Raw genomic sequence first — 25,035 nt, forward strand, 5'->3', positions numbered from 1 at the left:
GGTAATGATAAAGTCCTGGAAAGAAGCAACCTTGGCCCCACAATGGGAAGGCCCTTACCTTGTATTGCTTACCACAGAAACTGCAATCAGGACAGCAGAAAAGGGGTCACCTCATGCTAACAGAATTAAAGGGCCAGTGAATGAGCCGACCCCAGAGTGGAAGGTGACAAGAAATCCTGGAGACCTGAGGCTGAGGATCCAGAGGAAAGATCGTCAATGAGTAAACACCGTGTGGAATATGCACCAGAACCACACTATACGGAGGAAGGACTGATTTGTAATTCTGATGTTAAGATAAGGTGTAAAGACCCAGAGTGCAATTGTTATCCTTTTGTTTGCTATATTTGTAAGGTCTGCAGGAACAGGTGGTGGAGTCATTGTGGGCGAGGAACTCCCCCTAGAAGAATTTGCAGCCCCTGCTGGGTACTGCAGCAAAACATAACTGATTGGATTCTAAAATATAAAGTTGAACATGAGGGGTTAGTGGAAGAATTGGAAGAGTGGTGGAGGATTTTTGCATTAGGGGTTGAACCAGAATATTATTGTTATCACCCTAATGAACCCATCCCGTTCATAGATGAAATTGTTTAACACTTACACATTTCCATCCATCTTACTTGCTCAGACCTTCAACACTTACACATTTCCTTCTGTTTCATGTCTAACTGATCTAACACGCAGACAATGGTAGTAACATTCAGCACATATCAATCTTACCCCATATTCAGATCTCCCTGAGGTACACATCGCATCGTTCCATCTTTCTGCATTATCCACCATGTACAACCCGGTCCTCGAGCAGAGACAACTCCACGGATGGGTTTGCCTGTACTCGAGTCAGGGTTCATCCATACTGTCTTTCCCAACAAACCTCTAACATGGGCCACTGGGACTTTATCTCCATCTACTACATTAAGGTGCTGGGACTGAGCAGGACCCGCTCGGTTGGTGGAACCTCGAGTGTTAACTAACCAGGTGGCTTTTGCTAAATGCTGCTCCCAGTTTTTTAAGGACCCTCCACCCAACGCCTTCAGGGTGGTTTTTAACAGCCCATTGTACCTCTCCACTTTACCCGCGGCTGGTGCATGGTAGGGGATATGATATACCCATTCAATGCCATGTTCCCTAGCCCAGGTTTTAATAAGATTATTTTTGAAATGAGTCCCATTGTCTGACTCAATTCTCTCGGGAGTGCCGTGCCTCCAAAGGACCTGCTTTTCAAGGCCCAGGATGGTGTTGCGGGCTGTAGCATGAGACACAGGGTAGGTTTCCAACCATCCTGTGGTGGCTTCTACCATGGTCAGCACATGACGCTTCCTTGGCGGGTTTGAGGCAGTGTGATATAATCAATCTGCCAGGCCTCCCCATACTTGTACTTAGACCACCGCCCTCCATACCAGAGAGGCTTCATCGGCTTGGCTTGCTTAATGGCAGCGCATATTTCACAGCCACTGATAACTTGAGAAATGCTGTCCATGGTTAAATCCACCCCTCGGTCTCGTGCCCACTTATAGGTGGCATCTCTACCTTGGTGACCTGAGGCATCATGGGCCCATCGTGCTAGAAATAACTCTCCCTTGTGCTTCCAGTCAAGATCTATCTTCAACTCCCCTATCTTTGCAGCTTGATCTACCCGCTGATTATTTTGCTGCTCCTCATTAGCTCTACTCTTGGGGACATGGGCATCTACATGGCGAATCTTCACAGGTAGGGTTTCTAACCGGGCAGCGATATCTTTCCACTCTTCAGCAGCCCAAATTGGTTTACCTCTACGCTGCCAGTTCGCCTCTTTCCATTTCTTCAGCCATCCCCACAGAGCATTGGCTACCATCCAAGAATCAGTGTATAGATAGAGCCTTGGCCACTTCTCTCTCTTTGCAATATCTAGGGCCAGTTGAATTGCTTTAAGTTCAGCAAATTGACTGGATCCACCCTCTCCCTCAACGACCCCTACGACCTGTCGTGTGGGGCTCCATACAGCTGCCTTCCACCTCCGACCCATCCCTATGACACGGCAGGAACCGTCGGTGAATAAAGCATAACATATTTCCTCTGCTGGCAACTGGTCGTATGGCAGGGCTTCCTCAACCCGAGTCACTGGTTCTTGTTCTTCATCTGCAACACTGAAACTTTCACCTTCGGGCCAGTTTGTAATTACTTCCAAAATTCCAGGGCGATTCAATTTCCCAACTTGAGTGCGTTGTACAATGAGGGCAATCCACTTGCTCCAGGTAGCACTGGTGGCGTGGTGGGTGGAGGGAACCTTTCCTCTAAACATCCACCCTAGCACTGGTAGTCGGGGTACCAGGAGGAGTTGTGCTTCCATACCTATAACCTCTGAGGCGGCCCGAACCCCTTCATAGGCTGCTAGAATTTCCTTTTCTGTTGGAGTATAGCTGGCTTCCGACCCTCGGTAACTTCGACTCCAAAATCCCAGTGGTCGGCCTTGAGTCTCCCCAGGCACCTTCTGCCAAAGGCTCCAGGACAGACCGTGGCTCCCGGCTGCAGAATACAGCGCGTTCTTCACGTCCGGTCCCGTCCTGACTGGGCCAAGGGCTACCGCGTGAGCAATCTCCTGTTTAATCTGAGTAAAAGCGTGTTGCTGCTCAGGGCCCCACTAGAAAGTGTTTTTCTTGCGATTTACCGGGTGGAGAGGGCTTACAATCTGACTATATTTTGGAATATGCATCCTCCAAAAACCTATGACACCTAGGAAAGCTTGTGTCTCCTTCTTGTTAGTTGGTGGAGACATCGCAGTGATCTTATTGATGACATCAGTGGGAATCTGACGCCGTCCATCTTCCCACTTAATTCCCAGGAACTGAATTTCTCTAGCAGGTCCTTTAACTTTGCTCTTCTTGATGGCAAAACCAGCTTTCAGGAGAATCTGGATAATCTTCTCTCCTTTTTCAAACACTTCAACTGCAATGTTCCCCCACACAATGATGTCATCGATGTATTGCAGATGTTCTGGAGCCTCACCTTCTTCCAATACAGTTTGGATCAATCCATGACAAATGGTAGGACTGTGCTTCCACCCCTGGGGCAGTCGATTCCAAGTATACTGCACACCCCTCCAGGTGAAAGCAAACTGAGGCCTGCATTCTGCAACCAGAGGAATGGAGAAAAAGGCATTGGCGATGTCAATAGTGGCATACCACCTTGCTGCCTTGGACTCCAGCTCATACTGGAGTTCCAGCATGTCCGGCACGGCAGCACTCAGCGGTGGAGTCACTTCATTCAATGCCCTGTAGTCCACAGTCAACCTCCATTTTCCATCCGACTTGCGCACAGGCCAGATGGGGCTGTTAAAGGGTGAGTGGGTTTTACAGACCACCCCTTGGCTCTCCAACTCACGAATCATTTTGTGGATGGGAATCACTGCATCTCGAACTGTTCTATACTGCCGTCGATGCACTATAGAAGTGGCGACTGGCACCTGCTGATCTTCCACCTTCAACAATCCCACAGCAGATGGGTCATCCGATAGTCCAGACAGGGTGTTCAGTTGCTTAACACCCTCTGTTTCTACAGATGCTATTCCAAATGCCCATCTGAATCCCTTTGGGTCTTTGAAATACCCATTCCAAAGGAAGTCTATGCCCAGAATACATGGGGCCTCTGGGCCGGTCACAATCAGGTGTCTCTGCCAGTCCTTTCCAGTCAGGCTCACCTCAACCTCCAACAAAGTCAACTCTTGTACTCCCCCTGTCACCCTGGCAATGGAAATTGGTTCTGCCCCCACATGTTCCAATGGCACCAAAGTACATTGCGATCCAGTGTCCACCAAAGCCTCATGTCTCTGTGGCGCCGATGTGCCAGGCCATCGAATCCACACAGTCCAAAACACACGATTCTCCCCAACCTCTACCTGGCTAGAGGCAGGGCCCCTCTAAGCCTGATTATCTTTCTTTCTTTGGACATATGTCCTAGAGGTTCCCTCCAGGGGATCAGACATATCATCATCGTCCCGGCTGCAGACAACTGGTGCTGCTCTCTGTTTAGTAGGACTTCCTCTTTGAATCCTACCTTCTTTCAATTTACGCACCCGTTGTGCCAGAGCAGCAGTGGGTTTTCCGTCCCACCTCCTCATGTCCTCCCCAGCTTCACGCAAGAAGACCCACAACTCAGTTCGCGGAGTGCGCCTTCTCTCCCCAACAGAGGTACGCCCGCGTTGAACACCAGGGTCTCTAATTTGAATGGCCGAAATTTGGAGGAAGTCCTCCCTAATCTCTTCCCTGAGTTTTTTGTGATTTTCCTCTAATTTATCTTCCAATTTCTGCAGTCGTGTTTCCACAGCTGCAATCCTGGCATGAGTTGGGCCATGTACTGAATCAGCATATGCTCGAAGCTTCCTTGCCATATCGAGCACGATTTCGTGTGTCTCCTCCCGCTTCATTACTGCTAGAGCAGAAGCGTATTCAGATGGTCCAAGTCGTACAAGTTTTCGCCACATCACGGGTGTACATGGTACCAAATCTGGGTTCTTAGTGTTTAGGTCATCTGAGAAGATAATCTCTGCCACTGCCATTTCTCTCAAGCGTTGAATCCCTTGTTCTATGGTCTTCCACTGGGTCTGCTGCATGTAGAGATCGTCTGCACACAGGTATCTTTGTGCCACACTTCCCAGGACTCGTTCCCAGAGACTGCAAGGGGTAGCCACCCTCATCATTCCTTGGTCAATAACTGGATCATGTGACAGGGAGCCCAAATGCCTTGCTTCAGCGCCATCCAGAATTGTAGCTTCGCCTGCAGCATCCCAGAGACGGACTAACCAACTAATTATAGACTCATCTGGTTGTCGGGTGTAATCCTTTCTCAAACCTCGGAGGTCCTTCAGGGAAAAAGCATCAATAGTGGGTCCTGATCTTGTGCCAGCTGGTTGGACATTTGATCTTAGGCCAGTTGATCCGGCTCCCAATCGGGTGTCAGTTAGTTCGGCTTCTGATTTTACGTCAGTTTGTCCAGCTTCTGATTGGGTGTCCTCGGGAGGCCTTGAGGGCCCTTCACCTTCATCATCATCATCCTCTACTGGTCGATCAGTCTTTCGTGCTCTCTTTGCCCCGGCGACTGCCAGTGTCTTAGACTCCCTGTCTGGTTTAGCTGTTGGCCCCGAGCCCAGGATATTAGCTGCAGCCTGAGTGACTGGGGTGGTAACTAGCTTATCTCCCTGTTCCCTTTCTTTTATCTGCTGTCCTTCAGTATCTAGCAGAGTACGGTAAACATATGCCAGGGCCCAGCTCACTGCAACAATCCTTTTCTCCTTACTATTACCACAGCACTTCTCTTTCAAATACTTCGCCACCTCAGCTGGGTTCTGAATTTGTTCAGATGGGAAGTCCCAGACTATAGGATCAGAAAATTCCTTTAAAATTTGGCCCATATCTTCCCATTTCCCACTCCACTCAAGATTTCTCTTTGTTGGCTTTACCCCTAAATCAGGAGACTCATTAGCCCTTTTAGAAATCTCAGCTTTCATTTTATATAAACTGCAGACAGTATAGAAAAGACTTACTAGATTAAATGCCAGAAAGATGGTCTCTTTAACACTCAGGGGAAACTGAACATTCTCTAATAGAGATGTAAAAAATTCAAAGGAGAAGAGGGAAGACAGAGCCTGAAAAAACTCTCCCCCTGCTTCTCCCCTAACAAACTGAATGCACCACCATAACAACGAACTATACACTCCTGGAACAGATTTAAGCATCTTAACAGCCCTCCTATAAAGCATCACAAGCAAGCCCAGCCCAATGAATATTCTGGTTAGTGCCCCACGGCCCCAAAAGCTACATATTAGTAGCAATACCAGAGCTTTTTCTATATAAGGGAATAGCCCTAGGTACCACAGAGGTATTAAAACCTCAAAAATCCCTGGGGACCAGAAATATCAGCAGGCTTTCACCCAGAATGACATTATGAATCCAGAAAAAAAAATCCCAATACACCCACAAAACAACTAGAACCACCAATATTATTATTAAGGTTTTTCCACTTTCTCTGGCCCTTTCCCGGCCAACGCACCAAGAAATGTCCTGGTTTGGAGTAAATTAGGGAAGAACCTCCAAAAGGAGTCCCCTAAACCAAACCTCCACCACCCCTTCCTCCCCCCAGCCCTGGGTTCGGGAAGGAAAATACCTCGGAGGAAAGTGGAAAAACCGGTTTATTGACAAAAATACACTCCCCAACACTGAATAGTGGGAAAAGACGGGTTACTGTGATGATGAGGAGGGTGCTGATGCGGCTCTTGCAAGCCCGGGACTTCTCCAACTTCTCAGGTCAGGTCAGATCCGGAGCCGGTTCAAACCTTGGGGGGGGGGGGGGGGGGGGGGGAGAGAGAGAAAGGAAGGAGGGAAAAAAAAAAAACCAAACAGAAGCAGCGGGGGGGGGGGGGGGGGGGGGGAAGAAAAACGGCGGCAGGGGCAGCCGGAGAGCAGAGCAAAGGAAAGCAAAGCGAAGAAGGCAAAAGCAGCCGAGCTAGCTGAAGCAAGAGCTGAAAACAGCCAAGCAAGAAAAAAGAGAGAAGGAACTGCAGGCTCCCGCCCAAGAGGGCGGGGTTCAGCTGCGAGACATAACAACATATCCAAGATATGGGATGGATATATGGGATAGGAGGCAGCTCAACCCAGAACAGCCCCCCTCCATGGACAAAGAGGGAAATCAGGCAATTATTGGGACTATTAGGATACTGCAGACAATGAATTGAAGAATATAGTAAAAAGGTAAGGTTTCTTTATGAGAAACTAAATACTAATAAAGTGAAATGGACTGAACAAGATGGATTAAAATTTAAGAGGTTAAAGGTGTCACTAATAACTGCTCCTGTGTTGAATTTGTCAGATGTAAATAGGTGGTTTCAGTTGTTTGTGGATTAGTGTTTTAACTCAGAATTGTGCAGGGACCAAAACCACCTGTGGCATATGTCTCTAAACTTTTAGATCCAGTAAGCAGAGGATGGCCCACTTGCTTGCAAACTATTGTGGCAGTAGCTCTGCTGGTGGAGGAAGCTAAAAAGGTAACATTTGAGGCTCCCCCAGTAGTATACTCACCACACAATGTGAGGAACATTCTGCAGCAAAAGGCAGATAAATGGCTCACAGATGCCAGACTCCTGAAGTATAAGACTACTTTGGTGCATTCACATGGTTGAAAACTTAGGACAACAGCTGCTCAGAACCCAGCCCAGTTTCTGTTTGGAGAGGTACTGGAGGAAACCTCCCATGACTGCACTGAAATGGTGGAACTGCAAACCAAGGTAAGACCAGACCTGGGAGAGGAAAAATTGGAATAAAAAGAAAAATGGTTTGTAGATGGATCAGCAAGGGTAATAGAAGGAAAAAGGAAATCAGGATATGCCATAGTAGATGGCAAATCTGGAGAAGTAGTAGAATCAAGGCCTCTGAAGGCAAATTGGTCTGCCCAAGCCTGTGAATTATATGCAGTGCTAAGGGCACTCAAAAGATTAAAAAGGAGAAGAGGCACTGTCTTCACCGATTCAAAATACACTTAAGGAGTTGCACACACTTTTGGTAAAATATGGGAAAAAAGAGGTTTAATTAACACTCGAGGACGAGAGCTAATTCATGGGGAAATAATAAAGCAAATCCTGGGGGCAATCAGGGATCCAGAAGAAATCTCCATTGTCCATGTCAAAGGACACCAGGTGGGTATGCAATTCCAGACCAGAGGAAATAATTTGGCAGACAAGGAGGCAAAAAAGCAGCATTAATCACAGTAAGTATTCCCGAGGTTCAGGAAGGGGAGACCCTGGAATATCCCCCTTACCCTTCTCAGAATGAAATTGAGGAAAATGAAAAAATAGGAGGTAAGTTAGAGGAAGGAAGGTGGAAATTACCTGATGGGAGGGAACTGGTATCAAAAGAATATACCAGGAAAATTCTGAAAAGATTGCATCAGCAAACACATTGGGGAGCACAGGCTCTAACAGAACCTTTTTTTTGAGATAATTTAAAATGTCTTGGGTAAAATGCCTTCCTCTCGCTCTCTTAAACATAACAACTATATCTCATTCAGAAACAAGATTGTCACCATTTGAAATGCTTTATGGAATGCATTACAGACACAGAGTATTGGTTGGGTATCCTCAAATAGAGGATACCCAGATTCAGCCATATCTAATTGCCATAAACAGAAATTTACAGGACCTACAGAGAAAGGGGCTCATTCCTCAAAGTGCCCCTTTGGGGTTTGCTATTCACAAAATAAATCCTGGTGATGAAGTTTTGATAAAAAAAAACAAACAAAAAAACCACAAACAAACAAACAAACAAACAAACAAAAAAAAAACAAAAAAAACCTGAAAGGAAGTCCCTCTGGCACCTCATTGGGAAGGCCCTTTCACTGTCCTTACTACAGATACAGCAATCAGGACTGCAGAAAAGGGTGGACGCACGCTTCAAGAATAAAGAAGGTTGAGTCTCAAGGCACTGCCCCAAAGTGGAGAGTATCTTCGTCTCCTGGAGACTTGAAAATCAGAATTCAACGCCACCATGAATGAACAGAGGGGATCAGATAAGTTGTATAAAACCAAACTATGATTGTTTTCCCTTTGTTTACTTTAAGTGTGTATACTGTAAGCATATTTAAGTTACCCATTGTAAAGGGGAGTGTAAACCAAGTGCATTGTGTACTAATTGTCTGAAAGAAGAGCAAAAAGAGACTGTCCATTTTTTCAGTAATTGCCACTAGCTTGGGTCTACTGGAGTTAGATTCTCCAGAGTGGTATCAAATATATAAAAAGGGAATAAAAAGACAATTGAATGCAGAGGCCAAAGTGCTCGATGTTGAGTGCCGAAGGACAATCAAAGTACCTTGCTACTCAGATACAGTCAGGTTGTCCCGGTGGAGTGTCTTTAAAAGGAGGTTTGTGGCTTGGACCAACCGGACCCCAAAAAACATACGCCTGCTGCCAAGAAGATGGGTTACCCCGCTGCAGACTGCTACCCCGTGGGCGAAGGGAAAGGCAGAGGAGTGTTGTACTGGGGAGTCCTTGTAATCCTGAGCCTAGTCCTGAGTGAAGTAGGGGGATTCCACCCCGAGAACCCTCAGAGACTGACCCGCATGAAGGACTGTGAACCATGCCTGGAAGGTACACAAAAGGGACAAATTAAAAAAAAACCCTGAAGTATCAACCACATTATGATTGTCCAGGGGAGAAGAGAAAGGGATATTGTTTCTTTAATGGTACTCAATATAAAATTTGTGAATCAGAAAAAGGGGTGGTATGCCATGACCCAAAGGCAATTACTAAAAACGGGCAGTCAAAAGCACACAGAATTCACAAATGGTAAACAGGAAAGATACCAAGTATACCTATGTGTAACCAATGTAACCGCACTGTGTGGACAGGGAGGAAAAAGAAATCTATATTTTTTAAATACTATCAAATTAATAGACTATGCTATGACAGAAACAAATTAGAAAATATGTACTATGGATGGAAAGATGTATTGGGTAGGAAAAAACCTAAAACATGAGGTAAAAACACTTTCAGTAAACGAACCCAGAGTATTGGATCTCCTCAATCAGAATGACAGTAAAGCATGTTTACAATTTGTTGAGGCCTTCTGTTTTTCAAAAAATGAGGAAGGACTCGGCCCTGAAAGTAAGGTACAAATGTTAACACAAGAATTAAGGAGACAAGAATCAGAGGCAAAAAGAAAAAGAATTGAACAAGAAAGATCAAAAACATTCAGTGAACATTATGAGCAGTTAGAAAAACAATATAAATATTGGGGATTACCTGCCCCAGATCAGAACCTATTTATAGATCTGATGCAAGAAATTTCCACGGAATTAGGTCTATCTAACTGTTGGATTTGCAGAGAATTAAAATCAGCAGAAAAATGGCCATGAAAAGGTGAAGGTTTGACTCCAGAACAACTCCTAAAATGGGACAATACCCAGATATCAAAAACTATTCAAAGACCTGAAGGGTGGATTCTAAACAAAAGAATCCTTGGAATGATTTGTATCAGCAGGAAAAGTAAGGAATACACTGAATTGATAGGCTACACCCCCTGCATATCCACCCTAGCAATAAATTCAAATAACAAATCAAAAGTCTGGCAGCCTGATCCCCCAAAGGGGTTTTGGAGCCAAGAAAAAAAAGGATAATTGTGAATGGTTTGAGTCGATTGGATTATATTGGTATAAGAGTCCTGGAGCCAACCCTTACCAGTCCTTCGAAGAGTACTGGAAAGAGCCTGAAAAGGTAAACATAAAGCAGAAAGCCCCTGATGGCATCTACTGGATATGTGGGAAAAAGCTTATAGTGAACTACCTCAAAAGTAGAAGAGATCTTGCACTTTGGGAATGATTAGGCCCTCATTTTTCAGTTTTACCCAGGACAAAAGGTAATCTGTTGGGGGCCCCACTATATGAAACCTTAGATAGACAGAAAAGAGATTTGAAAAAAGGCTGCCTTTAGCAGGGGGAAGTAAAAAATGGAGAGAAAAAGAATGGCCTGCCGGAAAAAAATAACAAAATATTATGGTCCTGCAACTTGGGCAAATGATGGGAGTTGGGGATATCGAACTCCTATCTATCTTTTAAATAGAGTGGTGAAATTGCAGGCAGTAGTAGAAATAGTCTCCAACCAAACCTCAGAGGCTTTGGAATTACTGGCCAAACAGCATTCTCAAATGAGGGTGTTTGTGTATCAAAATAGGTTGGCTCTCGATTACTTATTGGCAGAAGAAGGAGGAGTCTGTGAAAAATTCAATGAATCAGAATGTTGTATTGAAATTGATGATTATGGAGAAACAATAAGAGGATTGGCAGCTGAATTTTGTGCCTGTCCAGAAATGGAATTCTGTACTTCAGGCCTCATGGTGGGACTAGCTGTTTGGGCAAGGTATGTGGTAGAAAAAGGTAATATTTTTTTATCTTATGCTCAATAGCCGGAATCATATTTCTACCTTGTCTCATCCCCTGTTTTGTTCGGCTGATTCACTCAGTGGTACAAGGCATGCAAATTGCTGCTTTACCCACTGACCCTGAACTAGCTGGAGGAAAGACTGGACAGCCTTCCAAAGCATCTAGGTTAATGAAGTTAAAAGAGAGAAACAGAGCAACAGAAGCCTTGGAAAAATTTGAAACTAAAGTCAAGGAAAATTTATCCTTCCAGAAATACTGTGAGATAACACAGGATAAATGGGACAAATATGAGGATAATTGATAAATGGAAAAACTAAGATCTGTAGAACACGAATTTATTGGATAAATAAAAAGGTGGGGGACTGTGGTAAATGTAATGTATAAATTCGTGTATCAAAGATTTGGTTTATTAAAAGCTACTCCACGGCATCTCCGAGATTCCAAGACCTGTGGTGCAAGCTGTGAAACCACAAAATTTGCAACAGAAATGACATAGCCGGACTGGAGATGGCCCATTCATCAAGGATGGGCCTCCACTTCACAGCTGCTTGTCATCTGATGCCAATCTTGATAGAGGATCCTGGAGGATGATCAAATCAGCACTCCAAAGACAAGATCCGGGAAGACTATCAAGTCTTCTCACACTTACAGGAACCTCTGACAAGACCTTGCTTGGAAATAAAGAGATACATGAATATTTGGACTTTCAATGGACTTAGCCTCAGGACAAATAAACCGTATAAAAAACCTTACACCAGGACATAGGGTGTGTGGTTGAGGTTGGACGGTACCGTTGTTACTGTCACTCTGCCCACCCAACATTCAATCGATGTTGTCCAATTTTATTGTGGCTTTTTAATTGGTTTTTTATTGTTTTTTTAAATTGACTTTTTAATTTGTTAAATAAATTCTGTTATTTTTAATATGCTTCTTCTCATTTATAACAATGGATTAATTTTCCTGACAAACATAATTGGCAATCTGAATGAGCTTTAATCTGTGGCATAAACGACTCCTGCCAAAATCCTGGAGGGCAGAAAATAAAGGCCACTTTTTAGATAAGTAAAGCCTAAAAACCCCAGAGCTCCTAGTCTGAACTGCTCCTTTGACCAGCGAGAGGTAATGAACCATCATTCTGAAGGTTCACCATGTTCCTAAACTCATACCACCAGGACCCAGGCTGCTTCCTAGGGTGCTAAGTCTTTGTCTCCCCACAGCCTGACAGAGCTACGATGGGGCTGCCTGTCCCTGCAGATGCCCTTCCCGGTCGGGCTCCGCCGGCGCATCCAGTCCTCTATAGAGCGATCCCAGGAACGGCTGCGGCCTTCTCTCAGAGCCGTCCGCGGAGCTGCCGGCAACGGCGACGAGCCAGCGCAGGGAAGACCCCTCACGGAAACGCATCCTTACACTCCCTCCCCTCAGCGCAGCTTTTAAGAGGTTTATCCAACCCCTCCGTTGCGCGGGCGTTTGGGGGAGGGGCAAAGCCTCGGTCATCTGCGTGTCAGGGTAGGTGGAAGGGCTGGCGAGGAGTGTGCTATATGATATCGCGTGACGTCGCGTGGTAGGGGAGTGGGCTGGCGTGTGCGTGGGGAAGGAGGGGGAGCCAGGCAGGTAGTCACGTGACGGTGGTGAGCGCCACTGCTGCTTTGTGACCACGTTGGGCAGGTATCGCGTAGGGGGGCCGGGGCTACCTCCTGCGGGGAGGGGGGGGGGGTGGTAACGGATGGACGGGAATGCGCGCGCGTTTGCCCCCCTTCGCTGCCTACCCCGTTCGCGCGGTGGCTGCGGTGGACTCGCGCGCTTAAGGGAGGCCTGGTGCTCCTTCCCATCCCGTCTGGGGGCGGCTGTTGGACCCTCAGCGGTCTGAACCCCTGGGATGGGCCCGCCGCTTAGGTCCGGTTCCTTATTCTGGTGTGAGCTTTTGTCCGTCGGCGGGTGTCTGCTGGGACCGCTCCTGCCCGCCGGGCCTGCTGCCCTTTCCCAGCTGCGGGGGGGAATGAGGGTGGTGGCATGAGGGGCGGTGTCTCTGCCCTACTTATGCTGGCGGCCGCCGGAGGGAAGCTTTGCTCTGCTCTAGATTGCTACCTTCCCCCCTTCCCCTATTCTCAAAGGGGTGCAGTTAGGGGCCGCTGAGTAGGCCGCGGTTGCGGACAGCTCCTGCCCCAGTCTAGGTTCGTGTGGGGAGGGGAAGCCCACCTGGTGGATGTTGGGAGAGGTGGATTAATTTTCTGCCCTTTTCTGTTCTATAGAGGAGGTCTTGCACCCCCTTCTCATTTCTCATATCGTTACAGCTGGAGGTGGGTTCTTTCCTGAAGGATTTGTGCTTCTCCTGGTTCTTTGGGCTTGTGGGTGGGAAGAAAGGGCAGGGGGTGCAGTGGACCTTTTGGCGAAGTGCGTCTGGTGGAGGGAGGCGTCTTTGGGTCTCTTTCTAATCTCGAGTTGGGCCAAAGGAGGGGTGGCAGCATGGGAAGGGAACAAGTGGGTGAATAACTATTGATTTGTGCCTTGTGTAGGGTGTTACTTTCATGTTTTCTTTATCTCCTTCCCCAGTGCTCCCTCACTGGTGCGGTAGGGCAGCTGTGTCGCAGTCACAGCTACAGAATTCACTGATGGTAACATTGGCAGCAACACTAGGTTACTCGAGGGCATGACAATGAATGAACTGTTATTTGTGTTAACCATTTCTACTTAGCCTTTCCTCACCCTAGACTATATGTGCTTGTTGAGAATTGCAAGTTAGTGCAGGGCTTTATTATAGAACTGGCTTTTTTCATTAAAAAAAAAAAAAAAAAAAAAAAAAAAAAGCTCTTCTGTGTCTGCTATTGTTGCTGAAGAAAATTGTAGCACAAAAGTGAGCTGGTAGAAACCCTTCTGCAAGAAACTGTATGTAGAAAGGGACCTGGTGCACCTTTGAGCTTGGTGCATGGACATACAGAGCCCTCTTGGTTACCTTCAAAGGAACATATGGTCTCGTGGAACAGAAACTTCGGGTTTGGTGTGGAGCTATGTAAGGGGAAGCTCATGAGGGCCAGCCTGCTTTGTCTCTAGCTACCAAGCAATAACTGGTCATTAGTAATCTCAATTTGAGTGAATGCTGAATGCTTATAATACAGCAGCAGATCAAGGTGGGAGAGTCTCTGAGGTAGTGGTGATGCCTGGTGAACTGGAGGGCCTATTCTGGTGTGAGAGCAGCTGTTTTCAATAAGAGAAATTGGAGCTGGATGTGAGGGGATGGGAAGTAGCATTTGCCATTGTAACAGAGCTCTTCACAACAAATGGTAGCAATTCAGTCTTCTGAGGCTTTGCTTTTTTAATATTTACTAGAGCCTTATAGTAATTCCCTCAATATTGATACATGGGCCTGATCTTTCTGTGGTGGTTTGATCTAACTTGTTTGAAGAATATATTTTTAACCTTACACCAGGTAACTTGAAAGCAAGCAAGGCTAAATCATTTTGTAGCATTAATGATGTTTGGGACTCCTGGAAGGTTACACTGAGAAACTGGATTAACTAGTGTAAATCAATTTTGTGGAAAAGGAGGCAGCTGTGTTTATAACCTCAGCAATTTAAAGGAGGTAGGGAGGAGTGGGAGTGAGGCAAGTGCTGTTCTAGAGTTGCAGTTTTATCAATATGTTGATTTTTTAAAGAAAGTGTTTATAGTAATAAAAACAAAGGCATGGAAATTCAGAAATTTAGACTGTTTCACTTGCATTGTTTTGGCCAGTCCTCAAAATGCTCCTGGTGCCATGAATTGCAAAAGGATTTGACAATTCAGGATGACTTTGGAGTTATAGACTCACTAAAATCTAAGGAAGCTAAGGGAAAACCCAACCAAAAAATCTTGTCTGTTATCAAGAGTGTGTGTGTGGTTTTTGGTTGCTTTTTTTGTGGTGTGGTTTTGTTGTGGTTTTTTTTTTTTTTTTTAGCTTTTCCAATTTTTAAGCTACCTTTATAGAACTTAGGAGCAGTTTTTTGGTGTTTTACATTTCTTTCATGGATTTCTATGTGATACTTTCCTCATAGAATGCCATTTCTTGGTATGTTTTACATTTTTTGGTGTCCCACTAGTGATAGTTACTGATTGTAGCACAATAGTATGCTGATTAGTAGTGCTTGAGAAATTTATCTATTATTGACTGTTAATAATTACCATTGATAATATTATTGATAATAGTAATATTTACTTGCAATTTCAGTGATGTTTAATACCAGTACTTGAATAGGTACTTCATGAAAGACTAGGAATACAAACTAAGCTATTTTAATAATTTTTTAAATTTATCTTTGTCTCCTATTTGGTTAAAGCACATAAGCAGGACTAAAGACCTGTTTTCTGTGCCTGGGTTTGCAAAAGCCTCATATGACCTTGGTAAAAAAGAAGCCAAGTGACTTGTCCCCTTGGTAAGATGACAGATTAAAGAAACTTAGTGTTGTATTTGTATACTTCAAAATTATTGAATGGAAGGTGCTAGAGAAAATATATGTTGTTATTCTGCCTGAGCTTTTTGTTGTTTTTATAGTTGCCTTTTTTCCTAAAACAGTCTGCTTGTTTGTAGCCAATGATGTCCTCTTTGCTTCTCAGAGACCTAGTTTTGATTTGTACTGTTTTTCATATAACTTTCCTAATCAGGTTACGCTCATTAAAGTGAGCGCCAGGATGAAAGGTTGTGAAGTAGCTCCTTTACCATTGCCTCAGGTTCATATTTTACAAAAATAATAGAGGGTTTCTCTGTGTTGTTCTGACATGAAAGTCCACACTCTTTAATTTTGGCCATCCAAAATGGGAGTTTGTTGGAACTACTCATCTGCCTGGGGCTCCTGCAGGCTGTTTTAGGTGTGGTACCCTCAGCCCTTTTCTTCCCACTACTTTGTAATGGTGCAAAGAGTAAACAGTGACTAAAGACAGATTAGAGGTGATACAGTCTGATGCCTAAGATCTCATGGCTTACTCAGTTTGCTTTTACTATAGCATAATTATTTTGCTGAGCATATTGTTTTATGTTCCCTCTAGACTAAAGCTTGTAAGATCGCTTATGTGAACAATTTTGCTCAGCTCCCTTGGAGTTATTTCTACTGTCAGTTCTCTTGAATTTTTTCTTTTTGTTCAGTTGTCTTTGTGAAAGCTGCAAGACACTGTGGCTTCTTTTGAAGGTAAAATTGCCAAGCTTTTTTCCCCTCCCTCCCCAGCTTCTTAAATCAGTCTTCCAATAGATGAGCTTGGAGTTCTTAACCTGGATGTGTGTAGCATTTTGCATTAAAAATGATGAAATGTTTTCCATATTGAGAGATCTTTGATCTTTCTCAAGACTTAAGGTTTGCTCAAAGTAATATTTATATTGTAAACTTTATGGTTGGGGTGGGTTTTTTTGCTTTATTGTACAGGAACCACCGGTTATTACAGATCTGCAAAAGATGCATATTCAGTGAAATTTGTATTACAGGATCGTTCACTATTTGAATCCAAAGTTAAATGGAGAAAACACAAACACTTTCTTAAACTCCAGATTTAAATTATTAGGTTGTACTTTTTTTAACCTGGTTTAATGGAGGGGGAGTACCCATTTTAATCTGTTAGGCAGCCCTATGGTTGAAGGTGCAAAATTTAAATTCAGTAGCCATGATCATATTGCTAAACATTTTTAATGGTTAGCTGTAGAGAGAGGAAGTTTTCCTGCAGTTTTCTTCTGTATGGTATAGGCTTCACCTAGCACATTTCAGTTCTATTTCTTATGACTAAAATACTGTTCCTGGAAGTAGGATGATGTTTTAGAGACCATATTGAGATTGCTTTTGAGCAAAGAAAATAATTTGTTATTTTCAACTGTATTTATTTTGTAAAGTGTTTTGAGGATGATGGATATAGAATGAAGCATATGGCTTCTGAAAAGCCTTTTGTTTCCACTATTTGGTTTCAAATGTTAACTGAATTGTGTTTTTTTATCATAGAATATTTGTGCCCATTGCCTCTGGTTGTGTCACTGGGTACTGCTGAAAAGAGCGTGTCTCTGTTTTTGCACCTTCCCTTCAGGTATTTATATGCTTTGAGACACCCTCCTCAAAGCTTTCTTCTTCTCTAGGTTAAGCTGCTTGACATAGTCAAGTCTCTAGTCTTTCAGACAAACTCAAGGCCGTATGCTCTTACATGCCTTTGAGAAGGAGGTGGATTAATGATTGAATTTAGTGTAGGAGTGGTGGTAACAGTAATTCTTGATTCTTGATAGGCAGAGAGGTGGATGGGTTTGGGATGCGTGTTTAAAATGCTGTGAAAATGCAATAAGATGCATATTTCAAATCCAAATAACTTCTGTTATTGCAAATAATGAATAATTTGCTGTCTTTGCTCTAGCTGAAATGAAGGCTATAATTTGGCAGTTCTGTAAGGAAGAAAACAGGTCAAGCATTTAATTGTCTGATAGTGATAAAATTGCCCAAGTCGTATATGTTCTATCTTGTAATTGTGTGGATTGTAAATGATGGTTTAATGTACATACAGCATGTAGGATAATTTAGGCTGAGGTGCAATATGATCTCTAAAGCTGATACTTGTAATATTTTAATACTATTGCTAGAATTTAACACCACAGTTAGCAAAGCATATATTCCAGATACAGTCTCAGAATTCTAAGGATGAGGTGCTGCAATTAATATAAATAAGTTGAGATGTATGGAGTACAAGTCACTTTTCTTTCAAAATGAATAACTTGATCTTGCAGCAGAGCACTTGGTCCTATAGATTGATGGTGAAATAGGTGACTCATCTTCTTGGCATGTGTCGTGGTTTCACATTTGCCAAATTTCGTTTACTAACTGGGAGATAGGACTTTGGGAAAAAAGGTGAAACAGGCACAACTTAAAAGTAAAAACAGATTTTATTAACATACACTAAAGAAAAAAAAGAGAGAGACAAAAATTGAGACATTCAAATACCTCCCCCCCTCAACTGTTTACTTTCCCACTCAACACAGAGAGAAAGCCATGATTTTCAGTCAGTTGCCACCATTTAAACATGATCCTACATCACCTTGGGAGAGGAGTCTCTCTAGAGTTATAGAGAACACGCCACAAGAAAAGGTCTGGTGGCTTTCAATGCCACATATCTGCAACCGCCTGGAATTTCTGCAGATTCTGTGCAGTCTCACCCATATAACAGTTTCCCAAGCTGTTTATGGGTTTCCACATGTTTGGGGTATCATTTTAAGAATGCTTTTCTAGTACAAAACAAGGATTTTCTTCTATCTCTAAAATCGCCTCTATCTCAAAAGAAATAGAGACCTTATTCTTTCCCAGGAGCCAGGGACATACTCTATTCAACATTCTCAGTTAAAATCCCTGTATATAAGTACACACAACCCTTTGGCTAGAACTTGCATTCCCCCAAGCAGCATTAGGATGTTACAAAAACAGTCCATTTCCCCATAATTCACATCTAGAGAAGTCCAGTTAAAAATGTCCACTTCCTCCATCCCATCTTCCAATAGTCTTTCTCAGTTCTTTCACTGACTTTTTCTGTCTACATTTCAAATCACTCTGTCTTCCATGGAGGAGGGAGAAGGGTTAAAGTCTTTGCCCAGAGTCTTTTTTTCTCCTCTCCAGCGGACTCCCGGAACTTCAAGGTCGAAGGTGATGGGGGGGAAGGAAGGGGGAGAAGGGAGCATGCTCAGGAACGCTGATGGATGACCCTCCTCCACCCCTGGTCAGATCTAAAGTGACTCAAACTTGGATCAGCTCCCTGGAGCTCCCGAGAAAAGTTTTTTTAAAAAGTCTCTTGTCCTTCGGACCAGAGGCTCTGGCAGAGACTGCTGTGGTCCTGGCGTAGGGCCAGCACTGCTGATCTGCAATCCTCCTCCTCTCCCCATCGGAGGAGCCGGGGGGGGGGGGGGTGGGGTGGGGGGGGTGGAAAGAGGGGACACAGCCAACCTCAACCGCATTCCCACAGGCAGGCCCCCCCCCCCCCCCCCCCCCCCCGGCCAGGCCTGGCGGGGGAAGGGGGGGGGCCCAACCTGAACTTCTGACTTAGGAGGTGATGTTAGCTCCTTGCTAGCGGAGAAAGAAAGGGCTGAGTCACTTGGGACTTGTGATTCAAGACTGTGTTTCCAGAGGCGTAGAAAACACTCCCATTTGTCAGCCAAGCTGTCAGTCTATGTTAGGACTTCCTTAGGAAAGAAAGCCTTTCACATTCATGCTAAACCACCACAGCATGGGGTAGAAAACAGACTTTCTACTTAGGCATTTTAATGTTGCATTGCGCAGCATATAAAGTCACCATACATCTGTGTGGTCAAGGGCTGTTATTTTAGTACAGCATGGTAATGGATCATCCTGTAGAATACAAAAATATACTTAAAAGGAGATATAAGCTAAAAAAAAAAAAAAAAAAAAAAAGAGTGAATAAATTCCTGTGAAAAAAAGTTTCTAAATGGTCTATCAACAGAAAGTTTTTAAGAAAAATTATTTGCTAATTCTGATTTTTCAAACTTCAGAAAAGATTCTTTGCACATTATTAAGTTTTATTATAAGCTGGTCTGGTCTGGAAAGAAAGGGTAGAGGAGAGTGAGAACCTTTCAGAGACAGAAAACACATGGCAGCCAAACAACACATAACCCCAGACATGCAGAAAAAGCATGGGGAGCTGGAACAGTGACTGTGGGTCTAGAAGTCTAAGGGTGGTTCACCTCCACTTCTGTTGGAAAGAAAATAAATACTGAATTAAGTGCAATAAGAATTTTGGCAATTTGACATCATATGTTACTTGTCTCTTTGGTATCTTTAAAAACCAAAATAAAATTTGTCTCCCACATCTGAGTTAGTTTCTTAATCTTTTCTGTGTTAAACACACAAGAACAGCTTGGATGACTTTTTGATAAAATTGTGTAGAGGGCACTTGATTTATCTGCTCCTTTCTGGCATGTAGTATGTTTGAAGTTGTAAAGATTGTTAATCCTTCATCTCTTTTGTATAGTTTGGTATCATTTTGGTGTAGATTGGATAGACCTGGCCTCCTGGAAAATTCTAGGGCAACATAATAAGAATAAGTGAATTTACACATGACACCAAGTTGAGAAGTTGTGATCATGAGAAAAATAATGCTCAAAATAAAGTAGGAAAATCGGGGGGTAAAATCAAGTTTTCTGACTGAAGCAGGTCAAGATGAGGTTTAGTATCAAAAGAAATTAAAACCCACCTTTTTTAAAGCTAGACAAAATGCTAACAATGGTTGTGACAACAGAAGGAGCAGTCCAGAGTTGGCAGATAAATAAAAATGATCTCTTACACCTTTCAGTTCTCAGTACTGTTTACGTGGTGACAGCTTGCAGTTGTGCTGTATTAGATATGGGCTAAACCTTGATTTCAACATAATAAACTGCTTGGGTTCTACCTGCGCTATGGATTGGACTTTGAATGAATATACAACCAAGTTCCAAACATGAACTAAAATTCTTGTCACAATATTTTCTCCCAAACTCTGCTCAGCCGTCCTTCACTTGTGTATGACTTCAGGAAGGATGTTTTCTGGTTGCAGAGGATAATTATTTTAATCTCTGAAAAACCTGGTGGTTTTTTTTTCCCCCTCAGCTAGAAAAACCTTTCCTTTTGTGAAGAACTAGTTAATGTTTTTTACAAGCCGCCTAGTTAATGCAGTGTATAATTCAGTCTGAGTATTTGTTGCAGGGGGTGGCCAGGCTGTAGTTCTTCTAGCTGCTTCTTTGTTGGAAGTTGTAGACAATGTAGTGCCCTTTCACTGAATGCTACTAAAGAAACCCTTGGAGGGAAAATACAAGGGCTTTACCTTTTCTGGTTTTCTTTGTTGAGAAACAGATATGAAGAAATTTGAAATACTGGTGGTTCTTCGCCACTGAATGTAGCAGTGATGGAATAAACAGCAATTATACTGTGTATTGACTTGGTTAGTATTTTCTTTTATCTCCTTAGGCTAGAAAATAAGACAGCAGAGGACTTGGGAATAGAGGTGTTCCTTTCCTCCTGTAGCAAGAGGAAGTAGAGTGTGTGCATGGCTGTGCAAGCACCAGGGCCCACCTCTGAGCCACTGTGGTTTCTCTGTTTCCTGACCCAAGATACTGAGTCAGTTCAGGACAGCATGTGGTGTGCTGAATGATGGGAATGCATTCTTCTACTTTGGTAGTTTTTCACAGAATCAACTAGGATGAAAAAGACCTTTGAGATCATAGAGTCCAATCTATGGCCTAACACCACCTTGTCAACTAGACCATGGCACTAAATGCCACATCTAGTCTTCTCTTAAACACCTCCAGGGATGGTAACTCCACCACCTCCCTGGGCAGCCCATTCCAGTGTCCAGTCACTCTTTCTGTGAAGAACTTCTTCCTACTGTCCAGCCTAAACCTCCCCTGGTGTACCTTAAGACTGTGTCCTCTTGTGTCACTGGTCACCTGGGAGAAGAGACTGACCCTCACCTGGCTACAACCTCCTTTCAGAGAGGGTTTGCATAAGAAAAGCCTTTTCTATGACAGAGAAAAAGAAATTATGTCCTTCTATCAAAGATGACAGGAACATGTATTTAATTTTTCCTTCAGGTCTTAGAATATCAGACAGGCAATAAGTTTTCTTCAATTATTACTCAGCAAAGAAACACCTTAAAAATGAACTTGCTGTTGCCCCTTCCTCATATGCTCCCCATGATGGCTGCCTCTCAAAGAGAATTCCTGTTTTCTATATAATATAATTTCTATGTGGACCAGTTCAGCTTTTTTTTTTTTTTTTTTTTTTTTTCCCCTCTCTATTTCTATGTCATGGCAATAGCTGTGGTCTGGTCTGTGTTATGGTCTAGTAAGATCCTCTAGTTCTGATGGTCCTGAGAGCAGTGCTTAGCTATATAGACTAACTGCATGTTATTTTCTAACTGTGTTACTAAAGTTCCATTACAGTCAATGGTAAGTGCTGTTAACTAGTGCATCTTGCAGGTCCTTGCAAACATGAGGCTTATAATTAGGCCAGGGATCAGGATTTTATTCTTTTTGCATGTGAAACTTCAGCTGATTGCTGTCTAAAATGGTGATGTTCTTGCAGAAAGGCATCAAAAGATGACAATAGTGACTTTGTAGATATTGATGTTTGAAACATAAGGTTGAGCCCTCTGAATCTTCTAGGACATTCACTCTTGATTTTCCAGAATCAGGACAAATCAGGAATGTTGTCTTCTGACATGAGCAGAGCTAGGTGGATTTTGCTAACCAGGTTTTTAGTAGTCTGAAGATTGCCTTGGTTGTGGGAAAGATAAAGCCCTAGGTGGAAGTAGTTAGGCTTCTCCAATTTTGGTGCAATTGTCCTTTTTTTTTTTTTTATTTTTTTTAATAAGAGTAAAAGTTGATTTTGGGGAAATTTAGATTCCTCCTTCAGAAATTTCTGTATGAATAAGGGTACTTGTTGCATCTGAAGTTTGAATGTTTATGAAGAAATTGAGGGCAAGTCTTTTGGATGTTTATTTGGTGTAGCTGGCAGATTTTGATTAAAACAAGGATAATCAGCAGCAGTATATACTAAAATGTAAAACATCTGTTAGGCAGAGACACTGGGATAATAGCGAAGATAGATATTGTAGGATTAGAAAATTTTATTTTTTAAATAATGCTAATCATATTGCTTGACTTTCGTGATTGAAACTTGCTCTACTAGTGGAAAACATGCCCTGTTTAGTCCGTCTTCCACATCATGCTTTTGAAAGGGGCTCTGGATATGTAACCAGCCTTTGCCTAACTCTAGTCTTTTGATGGTGAACATTTCTTTCTCTTACAAAACAACGCTGTCTTTTCTTTATTTGCAAGACCTATTTGTATATTTTTGTCTTCCTCTGTATAACATTTGTTTAGAAATAGTAATCCTTGAAATGAACTTTTTTTTGCTGGTAGTGAAAAAGTACTGATTTCTGTAGATTGGGGATGTTCTTAGGTCATTATAAATTGAATTGACAGAATAATAATTTTGACTGAAAACTAAGTGGGTTTTAAGTGTTCGCTTTTTTATTCAGTATGCTTTGCTAACACAAGTGGAAGTGCATATGTTAGTTTATATGTTCGTGTTGGTACTCTGGCCACTCCCAGCAGTCTTCTTTTATTGGTAAAACATGAAAGCGTACCGATAATACGTTTTCTCTCTCCTGTAATGTTCTGCCAGTGATGCAGGTCTACTCATGGACATCAATATTCTTCCTATTTACCACATAAAACTAAGATGAGATAAATCCTCTCAGGATCCATAAGCTCAGGTTTAGTGTTGTTGGCTTGGACATTACAGACACTGAGTAATCAGCGCCACTCTTGAGGAACATCTGACTCTTGAAAACTTTTTCCCTTTCAAGCAGTAATAAAGGTGGTGAAATGCTTTAGACAACAGCTACGGACATGTTTGTTTTCCTCCACTCTTTTTCTCATGCTTATATCATGCTACTGCATAGCAATAAAATCTATACTCATTGTACATGTACAGTAGTCATGCCATCATGAAGCAGTATCCTGCAGCCTTTTCCCAACCCTGTCATTGTGAGAAATCCTGAGTAACTTTGTGATTGGAGTATTGTGGTTTATGAATGGTGTTCTCCAATTTAGTACTCCCACTAAAACCATGCTGCTGCTTGCTCCCCCCTTCCTTTCCCCCCTCCCCCCTGTGGGTTACTGGAGAGGAGAATTGGAAGCAGGAAAGGTAAAGATCAAGGGTTGAGATAAGAACAATTTACTGGAAACAGCAATGAGATAAGAAAATGAACAGTAACAGCAACAATATTAATAACAAAAGTGTACAAAAGAGAGAGTGATTTACATGCAAAACGCTCACCCTGACCACTCCCTCTGGATTGGAACCTGTGCTACCCAATGGGTAAGGATTAAAAACAATAAGGAAGACTCTCCTGTTGAGTCACGAAGTTGAGAGTAGACTGTTGCCTCAAGCTTGCCTGCTTTTCACTGTTTGCATTTTGTTCTCACGCAGCTTCAAGTAAACTATGTATGTTTTGAGAAATTATATCTTTGTTTACATTCTTCTCTGGGAGGAGAAAGATCATTGATGGTGATGTTCACCAATGAGGTCTACCTGTGGCTACCTGTGTAGCCAATCTTGGTCTGTTTGTAAAATTGTATATATATGGAGTCAGAAAAATAAAGGAGAGCTTTCCTGCTTGACCTCCTGCTGCCTGCTTCGTCTTTTTGTGCTCCTAACAGCAGGCACAGTAGACCTCCTTGCTAAACTGAGCCCCAGACTTGACCGACAGTTTAGGCCCAAAGGTCTTAACAGCACTTAATTGATACCTTAAGTTAAACAATTTAACTAAGGATTAATGTAGAATTTACTATAGCAAAACAGTAACTCATCAACCAATTTACCTAAAAATCTAAAGTACTTGAGAATATATGAGAACAACATTCCTAGTCCATTTGCTATAGCATATTCACACTTGCATGCACACAGACCTAAAGAATATGTACAAGGTATATCCTGTGAAAAATTCCCTTTGAAATCAGTGAAGTACTCATGTTGGATGCCTTTGCATCTCAGTGGATGAAGGATTGAGCCTTGAGGAGTGGGACTATCAGCCTGGGATTTGTCACTGGCATTTGTGATCCTCCAAGTATAGCAAACGTGAGAGTTTGCTGGCTCTGAGAGGCCCCACTCAGAGGGAGGTTGCTGGTCACAGCCTGCTGTGGTCCAGGAGAGCTCAAAGGGTCTCACTTTGGACTGCTGTTTATAGTGATGCCTTAAGATGACTGACCTGGAACAGCGACTAAACAGAGCTAAGAGAATAAAATAGGTATTTATTAAAAGACCTTTAAGGATACACCTTGGGCAGTACAAGAGCCTGGACAGGACTACACCCAAGATGGACCCAAAATGGTCACAAAATGGACGACCGATCATGAGGTCTCACACTTTTATAAGTTTTGGTCTATTTGCATATTGGGTTTTAATTGTCCAATTACAGCTTCAGGTTGTAAAGTCTCATCATTCTTGTTTTCTTTCTTCAGTCCACAGTTGTTTTTGCTTTTGGGCCTGAAAGTTGTACTAGTTGTCCTTGGTCTTCAGCAGGAAAAGGATTTGTTTTGTCTACCTACTCTGTGAAGAGAGCTTACTAACACTTAATATGAGGCTCAGAACTATACCTCTAGGCAGC

Source organism: Sylvia atricapilla, chromosome W, assembly GCF_009819655.1.
Source record: "Sylvia atricapilla isolate bSylAtr1 chromosome W, bSylAtr1.pri, whole genome shotgun sequence".
Lineage (NCBI taxonomy): Eukaryota > Metazoa > Chordata > Aves > Passeriformes > Sylviidae > Sylvia > Sylvia atricapilla.